A 16240-nucleotide genomic window follows, 5' to 3' on the forward strand; every position below is an offset into this window, starting at 1 on the left:
ATTTTCTCAAGGAGTTGGCCCCTGCACATTTCCTACATCAAAATTTTTCCTGTTTTAGGATCATTCATACTGACGTACAAAATGCCACAAAATCACCCGTCCTAAAATAAATCTGAAACCAGCCCCAAACTTCTTTGACCCTATATCCTTCTTTGGAAACTATCACATTTGTCTTCTCCACTGTATAAAAACCTTTTTAAAATATCATCTGTGTTTACTGTTTTTTTTTTTTAAGATTTTATTTATTTGACAGAGAGAGAGACAGCCAGCGAGAGAGGGAACACAAGCAGGGGGAGTGGGAGAGGAAGAAGCAGGCTCCCAGTGGAGCAGGGAGCCCGATGCAGGGCTCGATCCCAGGACTCTGGGATCACGCCCTGAGCCGAAGGCAGACGTTTAATGACTGCGCCACCCAGGTGCCCCTGTGTTTACTGTTTTGTCTTCTTTACCTCCCTTTCTCTCGGCAATTGCTTTATTTATTTTTTATTTTATTTTATATTTAGAGAAAGAGTGAGAGAGAGTGCATAAGTGGAGGAGGGGCAGAGGGAGAGGAAGAGAAAGAATCTTAAGCAGGCTCCACACAAAGTGTGGAGCCCAACACGGGGCTTGATCTCATGACTCTGAGATCATGACCTGAGCTGAAATCAAGAGTCAAACATTTAACTGGCTGAGCCACCCAGGCACCCCTCTGCAATTGCTTTAATAGAACCCTCCACTGAAATTTTCTTTATAAAACTGTAGTACTGGATATTGTTGATTGTATATATCCCAAAGATATTTCCATCCTCCTTTTTTTCTTGTAGTCCACTTCCTCCCCTTCCTTTCTTCCTTCTTCTTTATCTTAACTCCCTCTTTTTTTTTTTTTTTTTTTTGCCTTCATCTTCTTATTTTAGTTAAGTCTTTTATAACATTTGGGGATTTTTCTCATGTGATGAAGAAAGATAACCAGACCCCTTCCCAGTCCTTGAGATGGGACTTATAATTGATCTAAGTAAAAAAGAGTAAGTAATTCTATTTTTCTAGCCAATGGCTGGTGTAGACTTTGACTTAAGACTAACGTAGGCCAGTGAATTTTTAGTAAAAGTGTGGTGGGGTTCTTACTAAAAAGAGAAGGCTAGAAGAAGAAACCGCCTTTCTTGGATGTGGTTATGTCTATAAATTTTTGAAGATGTATAGTCATCTTTCTAGCACATAGGAAGACATTGTCCACACCCTGAGAAAACAAGATGGAGACTATCTGGTTCTTGGTAATGTTGTTGATCCTTTGAATTAAGAAACCCTAGAATAGCCCAAGGTCCAGGCATATTGATATGTGAAATAACTAACCCCATATTGTTTAAGATAATCTGAGCTGGGGCCTTGTAGCTTTCAGCAGAAATAATTCTGATACAGATTTCTCTATCCTCATTAACTTAATCCCTTGCATTTTGTAGCATTTGCCATTGTTGACCTCTCCATCCTTCCTGAAACATGCTCAGTCCCTTTCTTTTTCTTCTACCTGACACACTACACCTTGGGTAACTTGCTAGTCCACAGTTCCACTGGGACTCTAAATTTTGATATGACATAGGGCACTTCCTTATCTCTCTTGGTTTCTTCATCTATAGTATCTCCTTAGGGAATTCACCCATTCCAATAGAATCTATAAACTAAAAACTCTCGTCTACAGCCCCAGTCTCCTTTCTGAATGGCAAACTCATGTACTTAACTACCTACATGACATCTCCACTTGCATGTCCACTAACCATACTAGTTATAACATGGCCAAAATGGAAGTGTCCACCTACTACATCAGCTCTCCTGTAAGGTTTTGCTGTCTCAGTAAATGTCCTTACCACATAACCTGTTGTACAGGTCAAAAATCTAGGATTTGGGGACTTTTATTACTTTATTTTCTTTATACTCTGCACCCAGACATGCAGGCTTTTTCTCCAGAATGTGTCCTGAGTGCAACACTACTCACAAATCTTACTGCTAAAACTTGAGCTCAAGCCTCCAACGTTGCCCGCTCTGCAGTGGCCTCCAGTCTCTCTGATCTCTTGCCTTCACACAATGATGTGCCCTTCCTTCCCACAGTTCCATCTTCAGAGTCATCATTCTAAAATACAAGACAGATTAAATCACTTCTCTCTTAAAACTATTCAATGACTTCCCATTAAAATGTCAAGCTCCTGGCTTTAGCATAGGAAGCCCTACAGGATCCAGGTCTTGCTCCCCTCTCCTTTTTTCCCTTTCTGCTCTGTGAGTGAGTTAAGCTTTTTCCCTTCTCAGGATCTTTGCATGTGATTTTTCTTTTCTTTGGAACAATCTTCCCCATTTCTTTCCCCCCCCCCCTAATCTCCCACTCCACCCAGATTTCTTCACAGCTGTCTTTGTCTTGTAATTCAGGACTAAATACATACATCTAAGAGAGATCTTCTCTGACAACACTAGATAGCCGAGCATCCACATTTACTCACTGTCACATTCCTATTTTAACTTCTTCATAGTGAATATTAATAACATAAGTTATCTGTTTATTTGTTTTCTATAAAATTATGATCTATTTTCCCTATGACAATGTAAGCTCTTCAGGTGGAGAACCCTGTCTTGTTTAAGTGTGTCCCTGATGTCAATTTATATTTGGAGTCTTTCCATCAGATTAAAGACCTCACTCTCAGTTGCCAGAGTTCTAGCTCTGCTGAGACCATAAGTGTCCATTGTACTGTACTCTTTGCCTCCAGGGATCACTCATGTAGTTGAGATCATAGCAAGTACTGGTGCTAATGTACTTAACCGTTTTTATTTGGGAGAATCTTTATACATCCTGTTCTACCTTCTTCTCTTTTAAAGTAGATGTTTGGAAAGCACACAACTTTGAATATATGCTTGAATATCAACTGTGGTGTTAGGTAAAATCTCCACTCCTCATAATCTCAATTTCCTTTATATAAAATAGTGATAATTTTACTTACTTTTTAGTTTTATTTGCTGTGATTAAGAAGCAGATTTCATTGCATGAAGGTAGTGGTCAATCAATATCATTGCTATTATTCTTTATTAATTTGTTGTAACTCTAATTTTCTTAAGAAGGTAGATGCCAGAGGAATTGAGCTTTGATCCAGTCTGTGGACTTCCAGTTCCACTGGCATAAGCTAGTCCTGTGAGATGCCGTGTATGACCCCTTTATCAATACCTTTCTTTGAGCCACTTTTTCTTCTTAGGTTTGGAAGGTAAAAACACAGTGAACTTAGAGAGGCCTGAGTATAGCCCCATCAACTTGTTTATTAGGTTGCGTTGGGCAAGACAGTTAAATTTTAATTTATTCTCATCACTCAGCTTTTATTTTCCTCAACTGCATAGTGAGAATAATTCTTGCAGGCCCTACATCATGGTTTTTGTGGTGAACGTCTCTGACTTTGTATTTTGGGGGTCGTCTCCAGTTCTCCTGGATCTTTCTCCCAATTCTGCTTCATTTCCTTTTTTTAATTTTTTAAAAAAATTTTTTAAAGATTTTATTTATTCATTCGACAGAGACAGCCAGTGAGAGAGGGAACACAAGCAAGGGGAGTGGGAGAGGAAGAAGCAGGCTCCCAGCGGAGGAGCCTGATGTGGGGCTCGATCCCAGAACGCCAGGATCCTGCCCTGAGCTGAAGGCAGACGCGTAAGGACTGAGCCACCCAGGTGCCCCTCTGCTTCCATTTCTTGTCATCCTTATGGTGTGTCTTCAGGAATGGAGAGAGTTCATTAGCCCAGCAGGGGAGGCAGGATCAACAGAACATTTTTTTGTCAGGAGTTTTCGAATTGATAAGTGCAAAGACAGTATCTCTGCAGGGCCAGACATTTTAAGATATAAGTCTTTGGAGCTGTTGGTAGCACAGTTTCCTGCCAAAGGGAGAAAACTTTTTGTCTGCAATGAGAGGAAATAAAAGGCATGTACAGAGAAGGCCAGGGAGAAGGGATACCAAAAGAGAAAGATTTGGTAGACTTTGAGTTGCTGGTTCTAAACATTACTAAGGCCCTGCTATATCTGTGACCCTCGTTTGGTCTGCTTGTTTAAACTTACTTGGAATTTTTTTAGTCATACTTTATCCTTTTTTGCCTAAATGAGTTGGAGTCCTGTTTGGAGTCCTGTTTCTGACAGGGTATCCAGAAACCAGTCCAGCCTTGTGGTCTTTTGTAAGTTATGTACCCTTCCTCTCTGAGCCTTAGTTTCCTTCACTATAAAGGACACAGTACTTACATTTAAACACCTAGATGGTGTCTGATACATGCTTGTGATTCCTAGTAAGTAGCTGTTCTCATCATTAACAACGTAGTCCTGTTAATGATAGACTCTCTTTGACCCACTCACTGTCTGTCCCATTGTGCCTTGTGAACAGACCTGAGGAAAAGCAGAATGAATGGTGTGCCAGAAGTGCTATGAAGCAGGAAGTATTTCTGACAGAGACTTCTGGAAAGCTCTCATCATAGTCAGGCTAAGGCATTAATGGAATTTGGAATTGATGTGTAATGAGTAGAGAGATTAGCAAAGCTGACATGATCAGAATCTCTTCAAGAGTCCTAACATGTCAGTCGCCAGGGTACCAATTTAAATAATCTTGGTCACATTTCAAATAAAACTTTCGATTGCTACCTCCTTTTTCCTTACCTAACATATGCTGTTGGCAGAAGTGATAGGAGACAGAACATGAGGGAAACGATAGAAAATAGAGCAAGAGTTATAAGGCAGACGTTCTAGAGGTGAAGAATATAAACATAGAGCCATTCCTTTTCCCCCTAAATAAGAGGAAGAAAGCAAGGTAGGGTAAAATATTAGTTTCAAAGTAACATAGACAATCAATTTACGCTTTTTATAAACTTCATTTTTTGCAGTGGTTTTATGTTCACAGCAAAATTGAGCAGAAAGTACAGAGTTGCCATATCTTCTCCCATTATCAACATCCAGAGTGGTATATTTATTACAGTATTCCTTCACTTAGTATTATGCCTTTCAGTTTCCTCAGTTTCCTTGCTTGGCTTGATAGCTCATTTCGTTTTAGCAGTGAATCATATTCCACTGTTTGGATATGCCACAGTTTATCTCTTATTGAAGAAAATCTTATTTGTGTTCAAAGTTTCCCACATTTTGCCAATTATGAATAAAACTACTGTAATCATATATGTGTAGGTTTGTGCAGACATAAGTTTTTGATTCATTTGGGTAAATACCAAGAAGCATGATTATTGGATCATATGATAAGAAGGTGTTTAGTTGTTTTTTTTTTAAGATTTATTTATTTATTAGAAAGAGAGAGAGACAGAGAGAGCAAGCAGAGGGAGAGGGAAAGAAGCAGACTCCCCATTGAGTAGAGAGTCTAATGTGGGCTCTATCCCAAAACCCTGAGATCATGACCCAAGCTGAAATCAAGAGTCAGATGCTCAACTGACTGAGCCACCTAGACCCCTGAGGATGTTTAGTTTTGTAAGAAGTTGCCAAAGTATCCCCCAAGGTGATTGTACCATTTTCCACTCCTACCAGCAATGAATGAGAGCTCCTATTGCTCCTCAGCACTACCAGCCTTTTCTGTTGTCAGGGTTTTGGATTTTGGCCATTATAATACGGACTTAGAAGTATCTCATCATAGTTTTGTTCTTTTTTTAAAGATTTTATTTATGTATTTGTCAGAGAGAGAGAAAGCGTACACACAAGCAGGGGAAGCAGCAGGCAGAGGGAGAAGCAGGCTTCCCACCAAGCAGGTAGCCTGATGCAGGATTTGATCCCAGGACCCTGGGATCATGACCTGAGCTGAAAGCAGGTGCTTAACCAGCTCAGACACCCAGGGGTCCCTCATCATAGTTATAATTTGCCTTTTTCTGATGACATATAATGTGGAACATCTTTTCATATACATATTTGTCATCTTCTTTGGTTAAGTGTCTGTTCAGATATTTGGCCCATTTAAAAAATTTCTGTGTAATTAGTTTCAGAAGTAGAATTTAGTGACTCATCAGTTGCATATAACACCAATGCTCATTACATCAAGTGCCCTCCTTAATGCCCATCAGCCAGTAACCCCATCCTCCCACCCCCTCCCTTCTAGCAACCCTTAGTTTGTTTCCTAGAGTTCAGTGTCTCTTATGGTTTGCCTCCCTTTCTATTTTCATCTTGTTTTAGTTTTCCTTCCCTTCCCCTATGTTCATCTGTTTCATTTCTTAAATTCCACATATGAGTGAAATCATATGGTATTTGTCTTTCTCTGACTGACTTATTTCACTTAGTATGATACCTTCTAGTTCCATCTACATCATTGCAGATGGCAAGATTTCATTCTTTTTTATGGCTGAGTAATATTCCATCTTCTTAATCCATTCATCTGTTGATGGACATCTGGGCTCTTTCCATAGTTCAACTATTGTGGAATTGCTACTATAAACATTGGGGTGCATGTGCCCCTTTGAATCACTATGTTTGTACCCTTTAAATGAATACCTAGTAGTGCAATTGCTGGGTCATAGGGTAACTCTATTTTTAACTTTCTGAGGAACCTCCATACTGTTTTCCAGAGTTGGCCCATTTTTTAGTCAGTGTTTGTTTTCTCATTGTTAGGTTTTAAGAGTTCTTTGTATGTTTTGGAGAACAGTCCTTTATCAGATATATCCTATACAAATATTTTCTTCTAGTCTGTGGCTTGTCTTCTTATTTTCTTAAGACTGTCTTTATAATCTCAAGATTTTTTTGAAATTGAAAATAGAACCATTTCTTTTGATGGGCTTGCACTGATATACCTCAGATTTAAGAACACCTCAAGGCCATGTATAAACTTCATCACTTGTCCATCATCCACCTCCGATTCTATGGACAGCAGTTGTCTAAGGGCCAACTCATGCATTCCAGACAGTCACCTCAACTCTTACTGCCTCTTTCATTAAACATATTGCCAAAATTAGCATAAGCAGAGAGAGATGAAATGCAATACAGACTTAAGTGATGTCAAACAAGAGTAAGTTCAGCACTTATTTTTTAAATCTTTATCAAACTAGTACAAGTATGAAATGAATTGACTTTATTTCCTCCTGCTCCAACAAAGAAAAATGCATTGTCCTTCTTTATGCTGATAACCTTGTTGTAGTCTCTAAGAGTGAATTTAAGAAGCAGTGTGAGTCCATTGTCATCTGACTTCCATAAGGAACAACTCAGCATAAAATTCTGCAAAACAACAAGAAAAAAATCATTGTATTTGGTAGGTATTCAATTTTAAATGCCCTCAGGCAACAAGTCAATTTATTATGTCTTTTGTAGGGATTCAGTCACTCTGGCCCCACAAATGGATCTATTCTCTTATTCAGGCATTTTGCTCCTAATTCATTCTGATGGCTCCTGGGGATATCTAGTTCTTAAAATGAGATATTTGCTAGTTTACGTATTGATGTTCTTTTATAGATGAGGCCAATAGCTGGTTATACACACACACACACACACACACACGCAGACGCTGCTATGAGATAAAAGTTAAGCAGGACTAAATCTTTTTATTTGGTAGGTTCTGAACTTTAGAGTTTCAGACAAATACACACGCTAAAAAGCATTAAACCTCTGCTCTGAAAAAAAATATTAACTTTATCTTTAGACGTCCCTGCTGTTCTCCATGAACTATTATAGTTAAATTTTAATGCATTGCATATTTCCATTTTTGCCCCAGCTTCTAGGAAACAGAATATCATTCACTCTCGATGGAAATTGACTGTTTTACTTGGCCCTAGCCTGGTAAGCCTCAATTCTTTTGGAAAATTTTTATTGTTATTTATTGTATTCAGAAGTATGTTTCATTTTTAAGCAATTTAAATGATTTTTGAAGAAATTCCAGTACATTTCAATAACTTCTTTCAGAGATATTTATGGAGTACTATGCCATTAAGTTATTGTCTCTCAGCTCCAAACCTACCCTCTACACTCAGCTTTGTGATGTTGGCTGGGGCTGTCAGGCTTCATTGTGGCTCCATGTTAGACTGGCTTCATGTTGGGCATTGTCAATAGGGGGCCACAGAGGGAGACCTCCAGTCTTGAAGAGGAAGAAGGGATATTCTCCTTCCTCCAGCTTCCCGTGGACTGACTACCTTTCAGCTTTCTGTTCCCAGCATATCACCCAAGCAATACTTCTTTATCCCTTAGCAGTTGTTCTTTCCCATAGTAACTGCTGGATCCAATGTGCAGTTAGTTCTTCCAGTGTGAGCAAAGCCCATTTCATCTCACTTACCATCTTGCCAGCCCGAACCTGTCACAGTTTCTCTTTGAAGATCTGGGTGCCAAGCCCACTATTAGGAGTTAGTTGGACAGTTCCGTAGTCAGGGACAGAAAATATGGAGTCAGGACAGTAAGATAAACAGCACTAACATCCTGTTTTGCAGCTTAGACAGGACCACACTAGCATTCTATTTTGTAGCCTTTGCAGAAATGACTTCTGCAAAACATCCCAAAATAAGACAGTTAACCACAGAGCATCTGTCACTATCATAGGCAAGGGACAGTTAAGACATAAGCCCCCAGATGTCAGCAAAAAGGACCATCAGTATGTAGACATTAACCTAATAGGTAGAAATATGTGTGACCAAAGCCCTGATTGGCACAACTCAGCACACCTGATTGCTTAAGATAGTTCTGTAAAAGGGCTCATAAAAACCCCTAAGCTTAGAAACTCCAAGGGCAACCCTCTTGGATCCCCTAAACTTTGCTTGGCTGCCCACCACCCTTCGTCTGTTCTACCTCTTCATTCTTCGAAGTGGCGTGATCAAGAGGCATGGGCACTAAAGGCTGGGGAATCCTGCAACACCACCCCATTACTCCTCAAAGCTCAGAGACACCAGCCATGGAGAGCTCCCTCCACAGAGCCCAGAGTTTCAACTCTGCAAGGACCCTCTCTAGGTCTCTAGGATTTATTAATTCCAACATCCCCTTTGCACCCCCCCCCCCCAGCCTGAGAGGTGGTAACTGCTCCCTGCAGTTGCCACTTCTGAGATACTTGAGAGTTCTCTTTGTATTCTTTTAGGTACCTAGTTAACTTTATAGTAGTTACTACTTTTTTATATTAAATTCCCTCTCATCAAACTGGTATAATTTCTGATGCCCAGCTGATGCCTCACTAATGCAGGCGCTTAACATGAATTAGGCATAGTTCTAAGGGCCAGGGAATGGTCCTGACCCAGATAAATCCATTGCTTTCATAGAATTGATCTTCTTGTAGGGCTGGACAGGTAACACACATAAATATGAATTGTGATAAATGGTACTTTTCCATTACTAGGAAAAAAAAATAATAAAGCCAGGTAAGGGAGAAGAGAGTGCCCCAAGTGGCAGGAAGAGGCTGCTGTTGCATGGGGATGGTAGAGAGAAGCCCTCTCTGGGCAGGCCTGACATTTCAACATTTTTGAAGGAAGTGTAGGACCAAATTATGTAACTATGTGGAGCAAGAGTGTTTGAGGCAGAGAGAATAACAAATGCAAAGGTCCTGGGGGTAAAGCAGGCTTTTGTGGCCAGGGAATGGAAAGGCCAGTATGTCTCTAGCAAAGGGAGCAAATGGGAAAGTGGTAGGAGATGGAAGCAGAGAGGAAGATGGAAGGCCAGATCCTGTGGCTCTGGGAGCCATAGTAAGAAGTATAACTTTTCTTTTCATTTTTAAAGATTTTATTTATTTATTTGAGAGAGAGAGAGAGAGAGAAAGTGTGTGTGGGGGGGGGGGAGGGGCAGAGGGAGAAGCAGGCTCCCTGCTCAGGGCTCAATCCCAGGACGCTGAGATCATGACCTGAGCCCAAGTCAGATGCTTAACTGAGTGAGCCACCCAGGTGCCCCCCCCCCATTTTTTAAAAAAGATTTTATCTAACTTTTCATCAAAGTGAAATAGTCACAGAAGCCTTACCTGTCTTCTGAAGATGAGGTTATGTGTCTCTCCTATGAGCCTCACCTCAAGGCCGATTTGGTCTTCTATAGCTAATCAGACATCCAGACACCTGCGCACTCTCTTCTTGTAATCACAGTTCTCAGTTTGTTTAGTCACATCATTAACTCTGTTTTGGCTTCAGAGTTCTTGATTGAGGGAAAAGTTGAGGAAGGGTCCCTTTGGACCACAAACACAAAGCTTCAGTAGAGCTGCTTGGTGGTCATCATACCATCCAACGAATACTTGGTGTAGACATTTCTCAATGTGTTCATATTTAGAAACAACTTGATACTAATGAAGAATTGGATGAGTCACTGAAGTTTTTGTTTTGGGACCAATGTTTTGCTGTTGTGGCCTTAAAATAACCTCATTTACTCAAGATTTTAATTTATTATGTTGACTTATTTTAATGCTTTGTTTTTACTTCTTGGTTGTGAACATACAACTGCTTTTAATCACCGACTCACAGCACCCATAGAGTAATGCTTTTTCTATTAAGACTACATGAGCAAAATATATCACATGCTCATTTCCTGAAATATGAAGTGAGTATCTTCAAATCTTGGAAACACTTCAGTTCCATGAAATAAATCTCCCCACACTGGTAAATTCCCAGAGATTATCATAACAGACTTGCTAAGTCGAACTGAGGAGGGATTTCTATTTTGAGAGAATACTTCTTTTGGCAGCCAGGACAGTCTTCTGTAGATATCTTTTGGAGAATGGGATAACTCATCTGAATTCATCATTGCCAGAAATAAATATTCTTGGTGCCTGATGTAGGTGCATTACCGGAAGGATGGTAGTCTGGCTTGGTATCGCTTGCAAAAATTATTCATGGTTGGCACTCTCAGCGTGTTTAAAAAAAAACTCTTTTCACATGTGGTTAAATGTGTCTGTCTTGCTTTTCACTATTTATTTGAAGTCTACCTTCAAAATGTTCAAAATAAGATTGTTGTTGGACAGACCTCTATCTGAAATCCAGGAAATAGTATTCATTTTGGCCCCAGTTAGAGCCCACATCATGTATATTAATGCAATTTTCTCATTTTAAACTACTTTTTGTTTCTCAGTTGCAGCCAGGCTTTATTAACATGCTTAAACCAACAAATCTTCATCTTTACTGGAGTGAGCTAATTGTGTCCTCTAATGAAGAGGTCTGAACTTCGTTTGTCAAATTTGTGTTTATACACAGGCCAGCTCATTGAAAGCAGACCAGCTTAAAGAATGTCTTGTCAGAAAGTACACCGAATGAGTACTTTAAAAAAAAAATCTTTCCTTCTAATGACATTTTAAAAACTTAATTCTAGAGATATTATTTTTGCTGGAAGTATGCAAACTCTTCCTACTAATGTTCACAAATCTACTTCATGATATGCTATTTTCTATTGGTTAGAATGTGCATCTTACCCATAATACTCTTTCTTATATGAAAATATGTAGTCATTAACTTGTTTTATTACTTCCCTTAGAATGACCTCTCTGTTCTTCTCTGCTTAGCTAAATCCTCTGTCCCTTTTAGTCTAGGTGAAATCTCACGTTATAGCTTAACCTAATTTTGGCAGAATATTCTGTAGATCATGGAGATGCCACTAGTAACTGTATTGTGTGTTCTAAGTGGGGTCAGTACCAGCCAATATTTTCTGCATGTCAAAGATTTGCCCACTTACAAAAATTCATGTACTATTATCTTAACAGAAATTAGAGGTACTGGGATAAGTTTTGGTTTTTTTGCTTGCTTTTACAACAACTCTGAGATGCATTATAGGAGACATTGTTTTGGCCTTTCCAGAAGCCAGTTACCTTTATCCAGGTAATAACACTCTAGTATATCTTGGGATTTCTGCCAATGTTACCTACAGTGTGGACCTATAACTATTCAGAGTAAACGAGGTTCAGTACCTGAGAAGTCTTCATTGCCTTGGCCTTGGGCTGTGAGGATATTATCTTGAGTTCTGAGGGCCATTGTGATGGGAAAGCATACTGGAAAATTAAGCCATTTCAGAAGAAAGAAGGCATGTGGGAGAGATCACTTCCTGGGAGTATGGAGCACCTGAATCCAGGTGTGCCAGAAGCTAAAGACTCCTGGGTTTTTCAATTACGTAGTCAATACATTTATTTTATTTTTACATGTATTTTTATTTTTTTGCTTGGGTTGAGTTTTTGATTTCTGCAATTGAAAGAGCTCTGAGTAACTCTATTAGTCCCAGCTCTATAAATGAGGAAATTAAGCTGAGAGAAGTTTAGGACACTGCAGAGCTAGTAACAAATGAAACTGGAATCAGCAGTCAGGTAAATATGCCTCCATGGTCCATTCCCTCTGCTCTATTGTAGTGCATGCAGTTTTCTAGTATGCTTTGCCTGATATGTTTTGGCTCCTTCAAAAATTAATTAATTAGTTAATTAATTATTTTAGGGGGTGGATAAAAGCCTTGCTTTGCGGTGATATCATTTTCTACTTGTATTTTGGAGGAAGAAAATATGAGGGACACAGAAACATTTGTGTTCTGAGTACTTGTATTAGAAGTTCCATTAATACTCATTGAATTTTCCAGGGATTGATATTCAGCACATGTGGTCTTTCCTGGTTTAAAGCACCTTGGTTGAAGTCAACACCATTCTTATTCATAGAGGGACCTGCTCGTCTTTGAGTCCATGTTACTCCAGTGTCTCATGTCCGTAATCCCTATCTCCATCAATTTACATTATTTTCAGAAACACAAACAAGGGTTGAGTGAGATCTTCCCAAGGACATTTGTATTGAGAAATACTGGGAAAATTATGCCTACTCCCTGGCTGGATCAGAGACAGGGTTGCAAGAAACATCTGAGTTTCATTCCTGGAATTGTCACTGCATTTCAGGGTGGCCTTGGACATAGTAGTTTTCCTCTGTTTCTCCTAAGGGAAGATAACAGAAGGGGGAGAGGAATGAACAAACAGCCTGGGATGAATAAATTTATTCTTTGTAGTGCTAAGTATTACATTCCCATTTTCCTGAAATTACTATGAACTCACAGGCCAGATCTCAAAGAGAGCCTTTGAAATTTCAGAAATAGCCCTTTTCATTTATAGCTAGAAGAACAAAAACAAAAACCAAACAAACAGAAAACAAGCTTGGTGCACACACAAAGCTCCAGGCAGGTGGGCCATTCTGGTCAGTTGGTGTCACTAAGACCTAATTAGGTAAGCTGCCTTGGTGGCATTTTCAGAAAGGAAGCTGGACTCCTCTGCCTGTAAATGTCTTTATTAGCTCAGTGTGTATGTTTTCATTGGCCTTTGGAGAAGACTCTCGGTCTATTATGGTTTTGTTGATGGCTAACAGTGTTCTTGGCGCTGAGTGAGATATAGAAGAAGGTGCAGGATCCGCCCAAGGCGCTGCAACCTAAGTTAGTAAAACAAATACCTCGCTATTAGTCTTGACCTTGCTGGAAATTGGGCTTAAATATCAGTGGTGCTAAATTCAGAATAGTTCTATTTGTGCCCCTTTGGGATGGGCAGGAATGACATTGTGGAGCAACCGTATTGCTTGGTATGCTTCGTTTCTTCCATTTTTAGCATGTCGATCTGTCTTCCATACTCCAGGGATTTTTCTGTGCCTGAGTTAACCACATACATAGTGTCTCAGCATCCACTTGTTTTGATGTAATATTTGCCCTCATTTTAGTTCATTATAGTCGAATCTCATTTATCTCCACCCATTGTGGTTGTAGAAAAAAGTGTTGGCTCAGATCAACCCTAAATAATTTCTTGTATGTGTGGGAACAAATTTTTTTCTTATATATAATTGCGTGGATGCCATGGCACTTCAAATAAAATTGTGAATCTGAAGTGTGAAGACCCAGCTGGACAGAGATTGAAAATTAGCCAACCTCCTCTGCCCATGTAGTTTTTTTTCCATATAAGTAAGGAAGGAAAATATTATACTTCAGACTCTCTGATGTTCATACATTTGGGAAGAGTGGGTGAAGTAGGGGAGCTGGTCAGGGGAGGTCAAGGATGACCAGTGGGACAGAACCTGGTAAATGGAGGCAAGAAATACATAATTCGAAAGCCCATTTTTATGGCTGGTGTCAGGCTATTGCCAAATGGAAGCCATTTGAGAAAGGAAAAATAGAGCTGTTTACAAGTTAAGCAAGTTGTTGATCTTACCTCTAATCCATACATAGTTCCTGCTTCTGAGGGCTCAGAAGTGTGCTAGGTTTGAGACAGAAAGCCCTGAAGTCTGTTGGTAAGGTCTGTCAGTATCAATGAAAATGTGATGGATTATTACCACATGCAATAGCATGGATGAACCTTGTGACCATATGTTGAGCAGAAGAAGCCAAGCACAAGAGACTAGGGATTGAGTCACTTCATTTCAATAAAGTTAACGAACAGACAAATTAGTTTATGTTGTTAGAACTCTGCAAAGTGTGACCCTCGGCAGGGGGTGGTGATCAAAAGGAGGGAGACGGGGTGCTCTGGGCTGTTTGAAATGCGGTCTCTTTTTTTTTTTTTCTTTAAGATTTTATTTATTTATTTGACAGAAGGATAGCCAGCGAGAGAGGGAACACAAGCAGGGGGAGTGGGAGAGGAAGAAGCAGGCTTCCCAGTGGAGGAGCCCGATGTGGGGCTCGATCCCAGGACTCCGGGACCACGCCCTGAGCCGAAGGCAGATGCTTAACAACTGAGCCACCCAGGCGCCCCTGAAATGCTGTTTCTTGGTCAGGGTGCTGGCTCTATGGGCATATCCCCTGTGTGAAAAGTATCAAGCTGGATACTAATAATTTGTGTATTATTCTGTAAATTTTTATGTTTAATTTTAAAAGATTATTTATAATTGCTAATGTCTATTAGAGAGATGTTTGCTTGCATATATATCATTATGGAGCTATTAAAAACTAAAGAACTGTATCTAGTTGTTTTTTCAAATTAGTAGATGACTGACATTTGATTTCTGGGAGATACTTGTTGTCAGTAATTTCTGGTTACAAAAAAGGAGCCAGTGTGTCTTGGACAGTAGCCTGATGGATACCTAGGTATTATGGGTTGACATGTGCCCTCATCACAATCAAAGGCAGTTGAGCCAAGAACTGAGTCCTCTTAGTGTACTGACTATGAGCTCCAGAGGAGGGAGGGAGGACTAGATTATGGCAATTCCGTGGTAGATAAAGAAAAATGATATTTACTTCTTTGCTTCTCAGATCCTGAAATGTGTGGCAGCTACTGTCACCAGAGCCTGTCATCCTCCTTCATTCCATGGCTCACTTCTAACCAGCAATATCCAGGAGGAAAACTTGCCTATTCCCTTCTCCAGCAGGAACATTCTCTCTCTCTCTTTCTCGCTCTCTCTCTCTCATACACACACACACACACACACACACACACACACATACATACATACATACATATATACGGTGGGGGGTAGGCATTTGGAAGACTATGGTTGACCTGGTATATAAGAGATCAGAGAAAAGAAATAGGACAGGAATGAGAAGGAGGACAAGGCAGGAAAGAAAAGGGAAAAGTGAGTAGGTCAAGAGAAATGTGTCGAGGTATTTGGAGGTTGTAAACTTCAAGCAAAGACCAACTAATAATGACAAAAGGGTAAGGTCTTCACACTGTCCTATTTTTAAAAAATGTTTAAAATATACTTACTATATGCTAGGAACTGCCTTTGTGCTCTACACCCTGTATCATTCTATTTAATTTGAATCTTACAGATGATAAAAATTGGGGAATCAGAAGGATGAACACAGTATGACTGACTCCAGTCTAATCCCTCCTTATTCACTAAGCTAAACCCTCTTAGTCAGAGCTCACTGACTATTAGGATTTTAATGCCATGTGTTGAATGCCTACGACATCCCAAGCACCACTCTTCCACCTTTTATTTTCTTTTAACTTTATCATGGTAAGAACACTCAACATGAGATCTGCCCTTCCAACAATATTGTAAGTATAGAGCATATTATTACTGACTGTAGGTACAATGTTGTACTGCACGTATCTAGAACTCACTCATTCTGCTTAACTAAAACTTTATGCCCTCTGATGAGTAACTCCCTATTTCCCTCCCCCTTCCAGCCCTTGGTAATCACCAGTCCATACTTTCATTCTATGAATTTGACTATTTTAGTATTTCACATCAATGGAGTGATTCAACTTATCTTTTTGCAACTAGCTTATTTCACTTAGCATAATGTCTTTAAGGTTCATCCATGTTGTCACATACAGCAGAATTTCATTTTTAAAGGATGAATGATATTCCATTGTGTGTAAATACCACATTTTCCTTATCCATTCATCTGTCAAGGGACATTTGGGTTGTTTCCCTATCTTGGTTTTTGTGAACAATGCTGCAATAAACA

The 16240-nt window shown here is 39.7% G+C and overlaps 1 long non-coding RNA gene across 6 annotated transcripts in view; it reads left to right on the plus strand.

Annotated features, from left to right (window-relative positions):
* Positions 1-16240, plus strand: part of LOC113252786 (uncharacterized) — a 197649-nt gene that overhangs the window by 122203 nt on the left and 59206 nt on the right. For 4 of the 6 annotated variants that reach the window (XR_008957795.1, XR_008957800.1, XR_008957796.1 and 1 more), the window contains exon 4: positions 7659-7723. The exons of the other annotated variants lie outside the window; for them this stretch is intronic. This is a non-coding gene — a long non-coding RNA (uncharacterized LOC113252786). The remainder of the gene's footprint in view (positions 1-7658; positions 7724-16240) is intronic. 6 annotated transcript variants of the gene reach the window in all.

Source organism: Ursus arctos, unplaced genomic scaffold (genome assembly GCF_023065955.2).
Source record: "Ursus arctos isolate Adak ecotype North America unplaced genomic scaffold, UrsArc2.0 scaffold_6, whole genome shotgun sequence".
Classification (NCBI taxonomy): Eukaryota; Metazoa; Chordata; class Mammalia; order Carnivora; family Ursidae; genus Ursus; species Ursus arctos.